The sequence below is a fragment of the Oryzias latipes genome, chromosome 2 (genome assembly GCF_002234675.1).
Source record: "Oryzias latipes chromosome 2, ASM223467v1".
NCBI classification, from domain to species: Eukaryota; Metazoa; Chordata; class Actinopteri; order Beloniformes; family Adrianichthyidae; genus Oryzias; species Oryzias latipes.
Genome location: NC_019860.2, coordinates 4,801,990 through 4,814,707, shown reverse-complemented (window position 1 = coordinate 4,814,707; position 12,718 = coordinate 4,801,990). Strand labels below are relative to the sequence as shown.

The window sequence follows — 12,718 nt, the reverse complement described above, 5'->3', positions numbered from 1 at the left end:
CCTCACAAACGTCCCAACAAAACACCACCGACCTCTGAATACAAGCTAACGCTGCTAGCCTGCTGACATGCTAACGCTGCTAGCAATGAGTTTATCACTAGAGGAGACATCACGTGGTTCCTCGTGGGAGGAGAGCACCGCCATCTTGGTGAGGTCAAGTTACTGCTGCAGTGCAGCATGTGAACACATTTTTTGCAAAATGCCAGTTCATTGTGTGGGTTTCAACTGCCAAAATCGAAGAAATAGGTCTACGAAGGAGGAAGGTATATCATTTCACAGGTAAGTACTATTTAATTTTTTCTTTTAATGCTGCAGGGGCTTCATTAATCATACACTTGTTGACATGCATGATGCTGCAGGGCTATTATCAACATGCAGGCATGATGTACGTATAATTTTCTGTCGACATAAATGTAAACTTGATTTTGTTAAACTACATAGAGTATACTAGGACTAGGCTATTATAGTAATATAGATTTATACATTTCTGACTCAGTGACTGAACTTTTCTTGCAGGTTTCCAATGGATTCAGACTTTATAGGAAAAAGTGAGCCTTAGCTATCAGAGAGCTAACCCAGATGGATCACTGTGGTACCAACTAGTAATACAGTCTGACTGTTCAAAACATTTAGTGGAAACACATTTTGATGAGAGGCCAGACTGTTTGATTGAAACGCGACACCATAACATCTGTGTTACACCAATCACTCACATCAAAGCAGCGGGTTTATCCGAACTGTCTCTGGGTGATCCAGCTCCTCCCCCATCTTTCTGAGAGAAGTAGTACTGTGTGTTGTGCTGTGTAGCCAAGATGGAGTTGGTAAAGGTTAAACAAAGGTCATATAAGGACTTGTATGACAGGTTGGATTCAAAGGAAGGAGAGATGGATCTGTAGAGGTGAGGCAGAGAAACAGAGATGGAAGGATGAGCAGCAGGTTATTGCTGTGTGCTATGCTTGACCAGCAAAGTAAACCTTTAGTTGAGATGAACATTGGACGCCAACAGTCAGAAAGACTACAATGGAAAAACGTTTTGATTGAGTCACAGTAAAAACAGGATGTTTGTCAGTGGTACAGGAGATGATGAAGCTGAAAGAGGAACAGGGATCAGAGATGAAGAGGTTCTTTGGAGCCACAACAGTCAGCAAGGAGTTGAGCTAAAAGAACTGAATCTGTTACTAGAGCTGAACTTCCATCACTGGAGGGTTGGAGACCTAAAGGTGGAGCAGATCTTTATTCTGGGTCAGTTCAGACTTTATCATTGCTGTTTATCAGGATTGTGTTCAGCTTGAGACTCAATAAAAACAAACTAAACACCAAACTAGAGTTCCATGTGAGGGAAATTCTAGCTGTGATTTGATTTCTGTCTTTGGGGAGTTTTCCTACCATAAAGCTGAGTGTCTGCATCCTCCATCATCCTGGACTGGAGATGGTCTTCTGTTGAAGGCTGTCCTGAAGCATTTTCCATCATCACCATCTGCTCTGATCAATTTATCAACTTCTCTGGAGAAACGGTTTAGTTCTGCATGATGTTCCAACTGCAAAAACACAGTTTTACAAGAACTAATCAAATGAACAACAAAAGAGTCTATTTTCCTAACATTTACATAGAAAAGAAAAACATAAAGATTTGGAGCAGCGACTATACAAAAGAATTAACAGAAACTTTTGATTTTTCTATCTAAACAGGTTCTTTTGGTTTATATTTTTGCTCTGGTTTGATTGAGAAATGAATCTAATTAAACCACAAAGGTCAAGGTCCAGGACCAGTGGTCTGGTTTTCTCCATGTTTTCCAACAAACGTTTGATTGAAGCTCCTTCTTGACTAAACACACCTGATCCAGCTGATCGACAGCAGGTGATGCAGGAGTTCTAAAACCCAGCAGCAGAATGCCAGAAGTCCAACCACTACAAACATAAATGACTTCACGTTGCGTCATTCTTGCTGTGACCCGGATTTGAACCGAGGTTCCTGCAGCCACAACGCAGAGTACAGACCTCCATTGGATCACAGTCCTGAACCTGGACTGCACAAAGATCTGGTCTCTGTTGGTCTCTGTGACCCTGATATGGGAACACAGTAGAACTTCAGGAACAGCAGAACTGCTACGTTTGTTCTCTTCATCCACAAAAAGAAGAAACAGATCTTGACGGCAGGAACCACTGTGGACGTCACTCACGATGCTTTTGACCAATCAGATCAGAGATGTTTTCTCTGTTTACTTAGCATTAGCCTAACAGTGACATGTGAGCAGAAACTGGAGGTTTCTTTCATCGTCTCCTTCTGACCACACAGAGAAAACCATAAAGACCGATGAACATGAAAGATTCAAACAATATATTAAGCTTCAACAAGGACACTCTACCAAAGCAGCTGGATTCCAGTGAGTCTGAAAGGACAACAGAGAACCACAGAAGAATGGAGGATCTTCTTGAAGTCAACAGAAGTTGGAACACCTTCTTTGAGGATCTTTTCATTGAACTGAAAAATTTTCTTGTAAAGATCATTATTTTATTCCAACCACGAAGGGACTTGAACCCTCAATCTTCTGATCCGGACTCAGACGCCTTGTCCATGAGGTCACATGGTCTGGAAGAAGCCCCAGTTCCAGCTGACAGAAGTCTGGTTCTGATCCATCAGATCTCACTAGCAATAGAACCAAACCTTCACGTGTTGCAGCAACAGTTTCCATGTTTGGGAGGATCTTCTGAAGAACAGCTCAGTTCCAGATCACATCATGATGTTTGATGTTTTCTTCATTCCAGGAAATCATCTGTGTCTCCTTTGATCTGTGCTGAGTCAGCACTTTGACTTCTTTTCAACTTTAGATCCATCATTTACAATCAAGGATTTATTGATAAATATTATTTATTGACAGAAAATAAAGAGTAAATGTATTTCTCATCCAGCAGTGATTGTGGTGTTTGCAAGTCTTTTATTTTGAAATTCCTCAAGGATGATCATCATGGTGGGATTTCTAGATCTGCATGAACTCATCCTGAATCCAAAAGACACTGGAGCATCAAAGAATCCAACCCATCTCTGCCAACATGAGGCTCTTACTTTGAAAAGTCTCAGACTTCCTGCAGGGAAACAAGCTTTCTGCTGCTGCACTGACAGATGTGCACGAGCTTGAAAGAGCTTCCTGACTGAGGAGCTGCAGACTTTCTCCTGCAGAGCAGCAGCTGACTTCAGCATCGTCATGGGAACACAGTCTGCTGCTGCTTCTGGAAACGTCTTCAAGGCTGTGGTGGGACTTGTTGGTCTGGAGGACAGATTCTCTGAGCAAATGCTGCTTCAGCTTCAAGCTTCAGCTCTTTCTACCTACCAAGGGAGCTGCAGTGCATTATTCTGAGCACTGTTTACATTCCCCCCTCAGCTAACCAGGCAGCTGCACTCCAGGAGCTGCACGACATGATCAACAGGCATGAGAACAACCACCCTGATGCTGCATTTGTGATCCTAGGAGATTTCAACCACTGTGATCTCCGGAAAAGTCTTCCAAAATTCCACCAATTTATTGATTTCCCCACTAGGGGAAAAAACATTCTGGATAAATGTTACAGCAACATCAAAAATGCATATGCTGCCACCCCCGAGCCTCACCTCGGAAAGAGCGATCACTTAGCCATCCTGCTGAAGCCCACATACACAAGGAGGCTTAAAGCAGATCCAGTCACAACCAGGACTGTAATGACTTGGACTGACAAAGCTGTGGAACAACTGAAAGGCTGCTTGGAGGCCACAGACATGAGCATCTTCAAAGCAGCTTCATCAAACATTGATGAATACACGGACACAGTCAGCAGCTACATAGACTGGTGCACCTCCATCTGCATTCCAACTCGGACCATCCGCATCTTCCCTAACCAAAAGCCCTGGTTCAACACAGATGTGCGAACAAAAATATACAAACGGCGTGCAGCCTTCAAATCTGGAGACAGCACAGCATACAAACACGCCCGCTATGACCTCCAGAAGTCCATCAAAGCTGCCAAAAGGAACTACAGTCAGAAAATTGAGAGCTGCCACAGGGAAACCAACACAAGAGGCCTGTGGCAGGGGATCAAATCCATCACCAACTACAAGACAAACACCAGCAGATCAGAGTTCCAGAGTAACATCCTACCAGACAGCCTTAACAGCTTCTACGCAAGGTTCGACCAGAACAACAAAGAGGTCCCCCAAAAGACCTCATGGGCCCCAGAAGAGGCAGCGCTGCAGGTGACTCACACACAGGTCCTCAGGGCCCTGAAGCAGGTGAACCCACACAAGGCGACGGGACCGGACCACGTTTCACCAAGGGTTCTGAAAGCCTGTGCGGAGCAGCTAGCAGAGGTGTATACAGACATCTTCAACCTCTCGCTATCGCAGGAAACAGTGCCCCGTATCTTCAAGTCCTCTGTGATCGTGCCGGTCCCGAAGAAAACACACGTCGCAGCGATGAACGACCTTAGACCCGTGGCTCTCACCCCTGCAGCAATGAAATGTCTGGAAAAGCTGGTTCTGTCCCACATCAACTCCCTGGTCGACGAATCAGTAGACCCCCACCAGTTCGCCTACCTCCCCAACAGATCAGCAGAAGATGCGGTGGCACTGGCACTTCACTCCACCCTGCAACATCTGGACACCAAGAACACATACGCCCGGATTCTGTTCCTGGACTACAGCTCTGCCTTCAACACCATCAGGCCCCTGAAGCTGACTGATAAACTCGCAGATCTGGGAATACCAACACCCACCAGAAACTGGATTCTTGACTTTCTCACTGACCGACCACAGGTGGTGAGGATGGGAAAGAAGGTTTTTGCTGAGCTGACAGTCAGCACCGGTACACCACAGGGGTGCTGCCTCAGTCCAAAGCTCTTCTCACTTTACACCCACGACTGCACCTCACCCGACTCCAACAACATCATCATTAAGTATGCAGACGACACAACCGTCCTCGGCCTCATCAGAGGAGGGGACGAGTCTGCATACAGAGACCTCGTGCACAGGATCACCATCTACGGAGAGGACAACGACCTTGTTCTCAACGTAGAGAAAACAAGAGAAATAATCGTGGACTACAGAAGGAAAGCACCGCCACATCAACCGCTCATCATCAACGGGACTGTGGTGGAGCGGACCGACTGCCACCGGTTCCTTGGTCTGCAGATCACAAACAGCCTCAGCTGGGAAAAAAACACTGTTGCCATAGTGAAGAAAGCCCAGCAGAGGCTGTACTTCATCAGGCTGCTGAAGAAGGCTGGTCTCAAGCGCCGGACCCTCACCCAAGCCTACAGGGGGCTTGTGGAAAGCATCCTCACAAGCGGACTAACAGCCTGGTTCGGTAACACCACCTTAAAAGAGAAGAAGATGCTGCAGAGGGTCATTAATACAGCTGGAAAAATTATAGGCTGCAACCTACCATCCATGGACACCATCTACAAACAGCGCTGCAGGAGGAGAGTGACCAAGATCATCAGAGACAGACACCACCCTGCTCATGGACTGATTCAATGTGTGGACTCAGGCCACAACCTCAGACGCCGCAGGCCTGAAAGCATCCACGCACACACCACACGCTTCCACGACAGCTTCTTCCCAACAGCAATCAGAATGCTGGCAAAGGACACCAGAGAGGGAAGACTGGACTAAATTACTAAGTGCAATAAACAATATGTGCAATAATTCTATGTGCAATAATGCTTCTGTACAGATTGGGTCTCTGCAATATTCATTATCATATTTTACTGATATTTATATTTTTTTATACACCATGTAAATTTGTTGTCTAATTTTGACTTTTAACTTTATTCTATTTATTTTTATTTTCTTTATTATTTCTTCTTCAAATTACTCTTTTGTCCTTTTTTTTAACCTACCCTGACATGAGAGTTGCCAAAGACAAATTCCGATGTACCGCATGTGCAAACGGCAATAAAAACTTGAATTTGAATTTTGAATTTTCTTCTGGCAGAGCTTAGAAGAAATGGAAACCTCCTTTGTTCTGACTGTTTGCTCCAAATCCCAGATTCAGGAATTCCTCCAAGAAGTTCAGCTCAAAGATCATCATCAGAGAAAAGCCTGAAGTTCTGATGGAAAATGACAACAGAACATGATCAATATTATTGATCAACATGGAATCCAGAAGAAACTCTGAGGTGAAGACATGAAGACACAAGCTTCAGAGACATGAGGAGAAGTCAGAGTGGATTCATTCTGGACTTTCTTCTCACATCTTCTCTTCAGAACATCTTTGTCTTTGATCCTTCAAATCTTCTGAAATCTGATCATCCATGGATTGTTTTTGTGGGATCAGATCCAGAGTTGCTGAAAGTTCTGCTGCCCTCTGCTGGTCAAAGTGTCCAAACAGCAGAGAGGAGATTCTCTGGGATTCATTGGAGTCCAGATTCTCCTGGATCCTTCCCTTCCTGCAAACAGAAGCTACCAGACTCCAGCTGCTCTGCTCAGAAACTCGGTTCTCTAGTGTGGAGCAGCACATTCATTCTAACAGCCACAGATCTGTTTACAAACTGGGTTGTGTCAAAATCTCCCCATAGACATTACAGAAAATAATGTCAGACACAACTTAGGAGGGAAAATACCGTTATAGTACAAAAGAAAACTTGAGATGAAAATATGTAGATCCCGAGCAGATCTGGACTCTATGTAGTTTGTCCAAGTGGGGCTACTGTAGTGTGACGTCATCCTCTGTCAAAACGACCCCGAACGGTTATTGCAGGCCGAATTGTTATGGTACCTACACCGCCATTGACATACTATGAGCGACAGAAAACACTCCAAACCAGCTGGTGGCGCTAAAGCACCATGACGCTGTTAGCCAAACAAAGAAGAAGAACAGCACGAGGCGCTAGCAGCGTTAGCTTGTTAGCAGGCTAGCAGCGTTAGCTCATATTAAGTAGACGGTGGTGTTTTGTTGGGAGGTTTGTGAGGTTTTTGGACAGAAAGGGCGATACGTGGTTCGTGTGGGAACTCTCAGCATTTTCCAAAGTGTCGTAAATGAGTGAAGAAGTGTTGAACGGAAAGACAACGTGGATTGCTGTGATTGTGAGACTAGCAGATGATCGATCAGAGCTGCAGTGAAGAGGACGGCGGTGTTTGTGGGAGTTGGAGCTGAAGATCGGAGCAGGAACCATGTCTTCAGAACCTCAGGAAGGTTCTGTCAGAGAACAACTTTCTGCTGCTGAAGGAACCATCGTCCAGAACGAGGAGGAGCTCTGTCGTCAGCGCAGACTGCTGGATAGCAGCTGGAACCCGCAGCTTCAGCTCAACATAGTCGGTATGTGACTAAACATTTTAAATCCATTGGATTGCCCTTATCTTTATGTCACTGAAAGGGCTTGTTGTAGGTTGCCCTTCGCAGATTCGGATGGTTCAGGATGTCCAAAATGAAATGTGCAGTAGGGAAACGAAAAGAAACAAAAAGGGAGAGGTGGAAAACACGACCTGTCAGGCTTTGTGGCTGTCGGCTCTCCGTCCTCCCCGCAAAAAGTTTTTTTTTTAAATCACCCAGAAGGGCCAAATGTAAACATACTAAATACGTCATTAAAGTGGTGTGTTTTCTGTCTAGTCTGCATTGCAGGTGTCATTCCAGAATTGACGTTTAAACTACCCTGATTTTAACCCTGAATTCTCACCGAAGTCATATTAAAGATGAGAGTTCTGAGAGTCAGAACTTTCTCATTACTGTAAAGGAAGGTATCATTGCAAAGTTTGTCAAATGAACCACAAGAACTGAAGTTGATATCAAATCAATTTTTGTTTTTTGTTATTATCAAATAATAATTAATTTGGAATATAATCAGCATGACATATGTTTATAGAATGATTGAGCTTAAAAAACACAATTTAAAGCAGACATCTCATTTACATTAAAGATATTTTAAGTTAACCAGAAGCCACATAAGTCGCCTGCAGGCCTGCTCTAAAAAGGGCACAACTCACCAGCGAGCTGTGTCTAAAGTTTACTTTTATTATGTAGCTATTCTTTCTAAATTGCACTTGCATTTATATAGATAAAAAAATCACAATGTCTTAAAAAATATGTTCACTATAGTGTTTCACCACTTATTCTCGTTTCTATATTCGTGGTTTCACATAAACTGATTGAGGTGCGAATTTCTGAGGAAGGGGAGCAGAGATGAACATCCTGTTGTCTTCCAGCAGCTGTTTTAGCGGTTCCTGAATCGCTATAACTTAAGTTTGTGTCCCTGCACTTAGAAATGGCATCAGCAGACGCAGCCGTAAAATATCCTAATATGCTGAAGAAGAAAAACCCGGAGAATAATTATCATCCGGGATTTAATAATGAATGAAACCGGCCTCTACTTGAAGGAGCAACACTTAAAACACGCTGCTGCTGCTGGACTCAGGCGCCAAGCTCGACACTTAAATCACGCTGCAGCATCTCTGGTTCTTAACTGATGAAGGAGGAAACGTGGACTTATGGCAGGGGTGTCAAACTCATTTTGGTTCGTGGGCCACATTCAGCCCGTCTGATCTCAAGTGGGCCGGACCAGTAACATAAAAGCAAAATAACAGCTTTGTTTTAGTTTTTTTACTCAGTTGGAAAAAATGCCTCAACCAACATGGTACCTAATCACTTGGGGCTAATGGATCTCAAATAAAATTAATTTCACTCAAAAAAAGTTGGTCTATTAAATTTTTTACAGATTGAATATTTGACATCTGATAGAAGCAATCCCGATAATAAACTCAAAAAGGGCAACAGAAAAAAAAAAAAAACACCTGCCTGAAATGGAAATTTCCAAAACATTAAAAATTAAATTAAAAAATTAAACCTGCTAACATTTGTGAACATAAGAATTTAACCTCCTTTTTCTCCTTAAACTTCACCCGTCCATCAATATCAGGATTCAAATTCTGTGCAGAAACACATTTACTGTCATTCAAGTGTGCAAAACTCAATGAAATGTCCTAGAGTCTTTTCCTGGTTTCTGCCTGAATTTTGTGGCAACACCTGCCTTCTTCCTGACCTTTGATGTAGCGCCATCAGTGACCAGACTGACATCACATGACAAGTTCACTTCAACATCGTCTGGCGCAGTAACTAGAGCGCTCACTATGTCATCAGCTGTTGTTGTGTCCATCAACTCCAGAAACTCCACTGTGACAGTCTCTCTAACATCTCTAATAAATATGCACGGCTGTATATATCTGTGATGTTGGTGTTTTCATAAATAGCAACCGAAAATGCAATAAATGACTGGATTCCTTCATTTGGCATCCAAGTCTCCTCAGAGATGTTGGATCTGTAATCGAACTCCTTGACAGACTCTTGTTGGCAAAGGTTGACTGCTTTTTGGGACACAAGTTCACCTCTGAAAGGGGTTTGGATGTTTGCACCGTGTTTACAATAAGGTAGCTGTCACTGCTCCATCACTGATGTAAATGCTGCAGTGAATGCAAACGGTTGTTTTTCACTCCAGCTAATTGTTGGTAATTCTTCTCTTTTCTTAATTGCAAATGGTGAAACATTTCTTTATGGCGAGTCTCATAGTGGTGCTGAATGTTGTATTCTTTGAACACTGCGACCTGTTGATGAAATACCAAGCATGCAGGTTTTGCATTCAGCTTTGTTAAAAAAAAACTCTGTCCATTTTTCCTGGAAAGCTCTGCACTCCACTTTTTTAAATGGACCAACATTTTGGTCTTTACGGTGTCGCTACGTATCATCTTTATAGCAAGATAACAGGTAAGGCTCATAGGGAACCAAAGTGCATCTTCCCCAGACGCAGAGCTGTTAGGTTTTGCTTTTGGCACTTGCAGAGATGCTGTTTCACCTGTTTTGCTTTTCCTTTGCTCCCCCTAGGTGCCGAATTGTGCATTTCGGTTATTTCTTCAAAAAATCCTAACTCGCCACATGGATGGACTAGAAACTTGCTTTATTTTTTAAACATCCATATGACTTTTACTCTTCGTGTGTGGGCCGGGCTAAACCACCTGGCGGGCCGGATGTTTGACACCCCTGACTTATGGTTTAAGGCACACAGAGACAGAGACACTCCTACTATGGTTCAGTCAGTTGCTCTGAATAAATAAATAAAACTCTTTATGTTGATCAATAAAATGTTCTTCATATTTTAATGAATATTTCTCAAAGCATCAGAAAATGTCTCAGAAAGTTTTTGATGAGGAATGATCAATAAAGGGACATTCTGCAACCGCGTGAACGTTAAAACATCGCTAAAGCTGACCCAGACTTCCATAAATGTCTGCATTACCACTGCATCATTCATCAGCAGTGTTCTGTGCTAAAGTGATGGGCTTTGAGCATGTGATGACTCCCACTGTGGAACCATCAACAACATTTTCTCTGGATTTACAGAGACTTTCCCTCTGAGCAGTCGCTGCTGAAAGACATTGTTTCTGCATCTGAGACGACACACACACACACACACTGCCGAACACAAAATCTCCTGACGAATATGATTGAAATTAATATTAAAGCGCAGTATGCTTTATTAGTAGTATGCTGCATGTGCCCACATTGAAACGTGTTGTAGTTTGAGGATGTATGTGTGCTGAAACCGCTCGTTTGTGTAAGAAGGAGGGGAGAGCGTGAGAGGAAGTGAGCACGCACAATGTTGGGAATGCGCGTTCAAGTTTGTTACACAGAGTGAAAGAGAACTGTAATAAAAGAAAGTTTCCCCCAGAAGATGATGAATGATTCTTTATTAACCCACTCTGGAGGCTCTGAGGGTCTGAATGGGGAAGTGAACAACCAAAGGAAGATCCCAAGATCTTTGGGAGAGAGGAAAGAAAGGAAAAAAAGTTATTACAGGAAAGGTTCAACACATGATATATTTATAAAGAAAGACGGTGCACAGAGCAGGGCTCCAGACTAACTTTTTTCACTAGGAGCACTGTGGCCCCCAACTGAAAATTTTAGGGGCACAACCAGAAAATTTAGGGGCGCATACCGTAAATCAGCATTCTAACCAGATCTACTAATTCTCACTGTATTACTAATAAATACTTTAATAATAGATGCCGAAATTACAATGTGCTGTTTCTAATTCAGTTTATTCTGCACTTTTGAAGATGAAACAACGAGGTAAACTGACGGCACCATCGCTGTCATGACAGTACAAATAAGTAAACAAAATACCATAAATTTAGAATAAAATAAGTTTTTAGTAACAAGTGATTACCGTAGTAACCTTTCGGTCATTTCACAGTTACAAACAATACTTAAATGTATGTAAATATTACATACATTTGGAAATTCATGTTGGCGACATCAAACAGGTGCAGCCAAGATGCACAATAATTTGGGATCACCCAGATGGACACAACACAGATGCACAGATCACCTGGTGTGAGACATATTTTTGTTTTTGCTCTAACATCACCTGTCAATCAAAACAAAAATATCACTAGAAAGGGGCGGGAGCAAGACCCCAACCTGAGCGAACGCAGGCATCACTCAATGACACGCGAGTGTGCGCTCGCGTGTGCTCGCGCGTGCTCCAGTCTCATGAGTATTCGCGCGAGTGTGTGTGTGTCTGTCTGCGTTTGTGTGCGCTCGCGTCTCATTGATGATTTCATTGCTCATTTCATAGATCATTGATGTGCCCCTTCCACGTTTAATGTATAAAAAATACGGAGGGTGGGGGAGGCAAATTTACTGGTAGCACATGTGCGACTGGATGTAAAATGCAAAATGCTACCAAATGGTCGCAGTCTGGAGCCCTGCAGAGTTTTCAAAGTTTTAATAATATATCTGAGCTTTTCTTTCCAAACAGTGTCTGTGACACTGCAGCAACATGGTTGTAACAGGGCTGGTCTTTCGTTGTTGTTGTCAGTGTCACTCAGAGTTAAATTCACTCCTGAACTTGCGCTGTCCTCTCCGCAGCCTGGCTTTTCCAAACCCGTTGGTGATAGTGGATTTTTTTCACACTGCTTTTAATGATTGCTTTTAACTTGAAAGCTGCGTCATATTGTAGTGGCAGTCACATAAACGTTGGGTCTAATGCAGCAAGGGATTGTGGGATGCGGCCAAAATAGGGCTGAGCATGGGTGTTTTCTTTTTGTTGCACCATGAGTGAGGGGCCTGAGAGCAGAAGTGACGTCCATGATGTTTGGCTGCTTGTGTGTGAGCGCGCTGCATGTGCAGGAGGAAGGAGCGCTCACAAGTGTGTTGGGGGTGCGTGTTGATTCCTCTGCAGCGGACCGCTCTGGAGCTGCACGCGAGCCTTCACCTGTGCTCTGTGGTACAGACATCTTCTCAGAATATTATATATTGCCTGGTAATAAACAACACTGTAGACACTTTGTCACCTTTCCGGTAGCCATGAAGCCTGACACCCATGAAGAACACGGGGCAGGAGGCTCCACCTTTGTTTATACAAACACGTAACTTTGGGCTGCACAAAATTGTTCTAAAACAAAACATGTAGGGATATTCATCGAAAGCTAACAGTGCTCGTTCATGTTTGGTGTTACGGAGTGAAGGAGAACAGTAATAACACCCCCCCACACACACACACACACAAAATCCTCCTGTGGTCGGCCGTGTTGTGCACTCAAGAACGCACACAGCTTGTAATGGAAATGAACACAATGGAAATGAATAATTAGAACTACGGTTGTGCCGAACTAGGGTTGTGCCGAGACCATCGTCCATTGTGATGGGTGATTGACCTCACGATGGAGAGACACCATCGTGATGCCACACCCCCGCCACGC

General features: G+C 43.5%; 2 protein-coding genes across 2 annotated transcripts in view; one reads left to right on the top strand and one right to left on the bottom strand.

Moving 5' to 3' along the window:
- LOC101163225 (gastrula zinc finger protein XlCGF57.1) overlaps window positions 1-12,718 on the bottom strand; it is a 466,623-nt gene that overhangs the window by 195,632 nt on the left and 258,273 nt on the right. The gene's annotated exons all lie outside the window — the stretch shown is intronic.
- Window positions 1-12,718, top strand: part of LOC111948636 (gastrula zinc finger protein XlCGF57.1-like) — a 187,877-nt gene that overhangs the window by 171,796 nt on the left and 3,363 nt on the right. The window lies entirely within an intron of this gene.